Genomic DNA, 6225 nt, shown 5'->3' with positions numbered 1-6225 from the left:
ACACAGAGTTTCTGCACTGTTCATTTTTATCAAGGTTATGAAGCTGGACTTAAGTTGCCCTGTGTGGTGACACTCTCGATGCAGTGAACCTGTCACCTTCTTCCAAAAGCAGTTTGTGTTGAGAGACTCACTGTGCAGTATAATAGCCAAATGAGGGATTTAAAAATATATTTCATTTATTGAAAAAGTAGTGAATGCTTTCAATATAGGTAGACACAGTCTAGGAGATGAATCTGTAGTGTATATGTCTGCCTTTTTTATTCTACTTCCAAGTAAGAAATATATTCGTAAAAAATCCAGTTTGACAAGCAAAATGTGACATTGACTACAGAATTCACATAGCTTTGTTCTCTCCTGTATAATTCAAGTATATATGAGATCTATTAGGAAAGAAAATAATCTAAACTCAGAGCACAGTATCATCAGTATTTTTCACAGTCCTCAGGATGCCTCACTCATTTTTCTGTCTCAAGAATCATTTCATCTAAACTAGTTGTTTCAGTGTATCAACGTCAGTCACTCCTTAATCCCTTGAAGATACTACCGGGAAGAGTGAAATAAAATGAAAACTATAATCCCTCTTTCTTTCATATCTCTATTTTGAGAGTGTGGAGATCACTTGATACTACATGTTCTACTTGGAACATCACAGAGTGGGTAAAGCAGAAAAATACATGTTTCTTATCTGTAAATAGTATCAGCTGAATTCATACGTCCATGAATTTCCAGCCACGGGACTGAGTGTTCTGTACGTCGTGCAGGCAGTACATTCTAATTCCCTCTTAGCACAGCTTCCAAGAGCATGAATCTGTCATTTGGAGCTGAGCTACATGAAGATTCACCACCGTTCTGGGCAATTGGATCTTGGTAACATCGCTGTATTTCCTGAATTGGATGCCAATAAATTGTCTGTGAGTGACTTTAAAGTGGCTGATTGGCTTCGGCTCACTTAGAGATATGCTTTTCTGCTATAATTGAGTGTTGCCCTTCAGCTGTAAATTGGCAGCCTGAGCACGTGTTTGGTGCAGATAATACCCTTGGTCTCTAGGGTTGGGTTTTGACAACACTCCACCATTATGCCTTGAGTAGGAAGAGTTACTTTTTTTTTTTTTGTATATAAAGAATGTATGCCAAAGAATGGTAGGCAGAGAAAGAACCCTTCCCTGACCACCAAAAAGAAAGAAAGAAAAATTTACCTGACTGATCTCCGAAGAAGAAAATTCCACTTAATTTAAGTTATCATTTCAATTTAATTTTGTTGCTTTGAGCTCTGCATGTCCAGATGTCTAATGTGTCAGTTTATTTAACTGGCCAAATGTTTTTGGAAGTAAAATGTTCTATTACCATGACCAAATCAGGAAAAAAAAAAGCCTTTAATCATTTAAATTTGCACATTCATTGTAAAATACGTATCAATTATGACTATATGTGTGAAGCACTGTGCTTCTTCTAGGTAATCAAAGATAAATTAAATGAGTTTCCTATCATCCAGTACATTGCAGTTTAGTGGAGGAGATAGATATATACGCCAATACCACCAGGGGATATGCCCTCCAACAGATGTTTGGATTAGTAGGATGGTGAAGCACACAAGAGAAAGTACTACTTCTATTTTAGAATGTATAGAGGCCTTCCCAGAGGAGGTGACGTGAGCTTCAAAACTCATTATTTACTTATCCATTCATTTTAATGGACGTTATTATCCAATGCAGTTTCACTTTCTTCTTTAATTACATTTATTTATTTTTTTCCCCCTGATGCCCTATTTCTGAGGCTGAGGCTTTAGGTTGATTTTTCTCCAGATGAGAGGAGAAAGATCATCTGATTCAAATTAGCTCTCATTGTTCAGTTTTGAGTGTCAGAGAAGAAATCTCTGATCTTTTCAACAAGATGGCAGCATTGAAAATCAAGTTTTATCAGATGGGAGAAGAAGAGAAAGATTTGCTTAAGTTAATATGTTAATAGCAAGCTAAAGACACTAGGTAGCAATGTTATTATATACCCAGGATAGAAAGTCGTAGAAAGATGATGGGAAGAGAAATAAATTGAAACATTATTTTGTAGTGCAAAATACAGACACATCAGGAGAGGAGTCATTTGAAACATCCAGATGAGTGTGTATAGGAAGCTGGCTCAAAGATATTAGGGAGGGAACAGCTGGAGTCATGTTTCATGGAAATTCAAAGGAAAAAGTTGCCAGAGTCTAATGTGAAAATAAGGCAAAAATAGCATGATAGAGAACTAGGTGTTGGAGATAGATAGAGGAGCCTCAGGAAGTGCCCTGGGTTCCCTGTGGTTTTCAGAAAACCTAAGGGTACTTGAATATTCAAGTAAAAGTACACAGGTTTCTAAGAAGACTGGTAAATTGTAAGAGGCTTGGGGTCATGACAAAGAGAACGTCATCAACAAGGCTTATGAGACTAAGAGCAAATAGCTGAGACCACTGGCTTTAGGAACAAGCATATCAGTCCCAGGCCATTTAGGATACACCCTACGTTAGCGGTATAGGCAGTGTATCAGATCAGCCACTCCCCTGAGAATGATGAGAACCAAAAGTCACCTTTATGGTTCAGAAGACTGCCTTTTCTCAAGTGCCAATAAGTACTCAAACGCTTTACACACCTGGCAACCATTGTAGTCAGGCCACGGTAGAATGTAATGTGTGCAGAATGAAGACAACGTTTCATTTGAAAGACCCTATTCAAACCAGCCATAATAGAGCACTGGACACTAAACAGACTGAGAACATATACTTAAGTCTCTCTTGATTGAGAAATTCTTCAAATGCATGATTAAATCTGGCTGGAGACCAGTGGAATAGCAGCTCTTAAGGAAAACCAGATCAGTCATAAAGAAAAGAGAAGCCACACTTTCTGTTATCCATCTTGGGTTAGAGTGAATGAATCTGCGATGTCACTTTCCCTATATTGACTATATAGAGTCATAGTTCCAGCAACTGGAAATGTAATTGTTGGGCAAGAGAAGTAAAGGTCTTTTCTCATGGAGTTCACATTGAAGCAGGAAATGTAGACAGTACAAACATGATATTATAATAAAACATTGGGACCTCCTATATTAAGAGAGTGTCTTATGGGAGTACATAGGTGTGACACATAACCAAGTCTTTTTAGTAGGGAGTTGCTACGAAAGACTCCCCAAAAAGGTCATTTCTGAGAGGAGGCATAAAGGATGCATCCACACACCATCAGTCAGACTGGCCTCAGAATTGTGAGTGCAGAGATTGCTAGGTCTCATGCGCAGTCATTTCAAAGGCATCGATCCCATCTACAAACACTCTCAGGCACAGGCAGGGTCCTAAGACATCTCTTCAGATTATGCGATGTCTCCTTATTTATCTGAACAGTGTTTCGGTGAAAGCATGCCAGACACCCTTGATTGAACTGTCTAATTTATTATCCTGTCACAGAGGAAGATGTCAGCTAGCTGGAGGTGTTGCATGCAAGGACGCAAGGTTCTCTCCTTAGACCTGTCCATTTCAACTGTTCATCAATAATCACAAGGAAGATATAAGGGGTGTGACAGTTAAGTCATGACAAGGACAAAGCAGAGGGGACAGTGAATACAATAAAAGACAGAGTTAGGATCCAAAGAATTTTAATTCCCTCAAGCCATTTTAGAGACAGAAGTTGTTCCTGAACTTTGATCCCCAAGCATACCACTGTGAAAGTATAAATATCACTAGATAAATCTTAGTAACACCATATGTGGGAAAAGAAAAAAGAACAAAAATTGAAGTTAAAGATTTAATCAATAGTATACTCAGTGGAAGCCAACAGTGTGACTCCTATCAGCTTAATTTAATGGAATATTTTAGGCATTGTTAATGGAAACATCATATCTATAAGAAAGGGATCAAAATCCCTTTCACACACTCTATTTTCACGTCAGATTTGGAATATTGGCTGAGTCTGAGTTCTATACTTAATTTATACAAATTGCAATATTTGATGCATCAATAATTGTTTCGTGAGTGCTTATTATGTATAAATTATTGTACCATTGATTTGGGATACATAGTCTCTTGCTATTTAAGAGAACAAGTTAGTAATCTTTATTGATGTATATTCAGGAAAACTCATCTAGATTGGGCTGGTAGAAGTGGAGTTTGGCAGAGGACAAAGGTCTGTGAAATACCAGAATTCTGATGAAAGACAACTGAAATTTGAAAATATGGCAGAACTTCGAGAGGTTAAGAAAGTAAAGAACAATAGGAAAACTTTTAAGGGTTTAGGCACTGTACTGATAAATTTATTGTTTAAAATTTTACTCTAGTTATAAATGTAGTATTTCCCATTCCTTCAGGTACAAACTTCTTTCTAAGGGAATTTTTTGTGACATTAGAAAATTAATTGATTACAGCATTGAACACACTTATTTTCAATATTTGCCCTCAGTTGCAAATTAGCTAGTAGGGTTTGACTTCAATGCTATGAGAGGAAGGAGCAAAAAATACCTATCAATGAAGCTTTTTAGGAGTTACACAAAATGCTAAATTCTAGCACATTCTAAAGGCTTACTTCCTTCAAGCATCAATAAATCAAGAAAACACACTTGATGACCTTTATATCCTAGGTGAAAGTTTTCCAATTTCACTTGGCAAAGCAAAACTTCACCTTTTAAAAGACAGTTCTTTCTTTAGTGTAGAATATTTTATTGCACTTCTCTAGTATTATTATTCTAACATTATTTCCACAAAATTCATTGAGCAAAATTAAATAAATGTGTATAAAAATGCCTAAAAGATTTCAAACTCAAATTAAAGAGCACTGAAGGAGAAGGAACATAACATGATGATCTCTGACCAAACTCTTTGAGATTTTCTCATGCCTTTCTATAAGAGCCACAAGGCTGGGGAAACACAAGGTCAAGCGTGCCCTTCAACCATGGAAGGCATTCTCTATCCCCACCCCCATGTCCCTTTACTGAACTGGCAGAGAAATTCACCAACTGTATATATTTTTTTCAACATACACTCTTCTTGCTATAATGTGCTATAATGTGTTTTCTAGGTATTGGAAACACAAAGAAAAATACAATGGTCTTTGCCTTTAAATATTTCACAGAATTGTATTCAGGGAAGTAAACAATTATGATATAACTTCCATAGCACAAGCATGTACATTCCATAGCATATTAAAGATAGAGGATAATAGAAGACCACTTAACTCCGTGAGAAGGAAGATCAAGGACTGTTTGTTGGAAAACCTGACGTGACCTGAACCTGGAAGTATAGGAGTTAGTGACCCAGGAGGAACTGGTGAAGGAAGTCCCTGTTAATAGTAAAAAAATTACAGAGTCCCAGAAGCAGATGAAATAGCTAAATACTATGTCTCAGGGCATTGGTTTTGGACTCACAAAATTAATCTCAATCAAATCAAGATTCAGTTTAGAGATCAAAATATGTCTGATGCTACAAGTGGAAGGCAAGTGTCAGAGGTGTAAAGAAAGGAAGGATGCATGTAATGGAAATCGGACAGAGATGGAAGTTGTTACTCTTACAGTCATTGGATTTTGTTAGTTTGTTCTTTGTATTTTTGTAGTGAGTTTATACATAATTTTAATACTCCAGAGCAGACTTTCAAAATGGGGTGGATTAGTGACTAAAGGGTGATCTATATACTTTTTATAAAACTTGCTTAAATTTCTCATAATGCAAAATAAGAGGAAAATGATGGAATTTATCCTCATATAAAAGAGCAATACTGCCCATTCCGATATCTCATTTTTCAACTATCAGGGTTGTTTCTGCCTTTCTCCTTTTATTTATGTAAAGAGAAATGCAGAGACTGCAGAAATGGGGTAAGAAAACCTTGTTAAACTTTTTCAACAATTCATGTTATAATGTTCAAAGCAATTACTTTTGCTGTCAGCAGGAATAAAATTTACTACCATTGGAGAGTGCAAAGAATAAAATGTATTGCTAAGAATTACAACATAAGCTGCATGCAAATAACCCCGCAAGTTCTAAGGGCTTGTCTTCCCTTATTTGTATAGCTGAGGCTTCAGTCATTAGTTGCTGTGGCTTTTTTTCTTTAATTCCCTAGAAGCTGGAGCAGAATTTTCCCATCGCATTTGCTAATGCCTACCATCTTGAGGGGATATATTTTTGGTGCTCTTTTACAAAAAGGAATATTTGTTTCTAAACACATCACATATTAAGAACATTGTGCTATCAAAAAATAATGGAAATTACACAAACAATAT

Source organism: Rhinolophus sinicus, linkage group LG01 (genome assembly GCF_036562045.2).
Source record: "Rhinolophus sinicus isolate RSC01 linkage group LG01, ASM3656204v1, whole genome shotgun sequence".
In the NCBI taxonomy this organism is placed as follows: domain Eukaryota; kingdom Metazoa; phylum Chordata; class Mammalia; order Chiroptera; family Rhinolophidae; genus Rhinolophus; species Rhinolophus sinicus.
Note: the sequence above shows the minus strand (reverse complement) of the source record.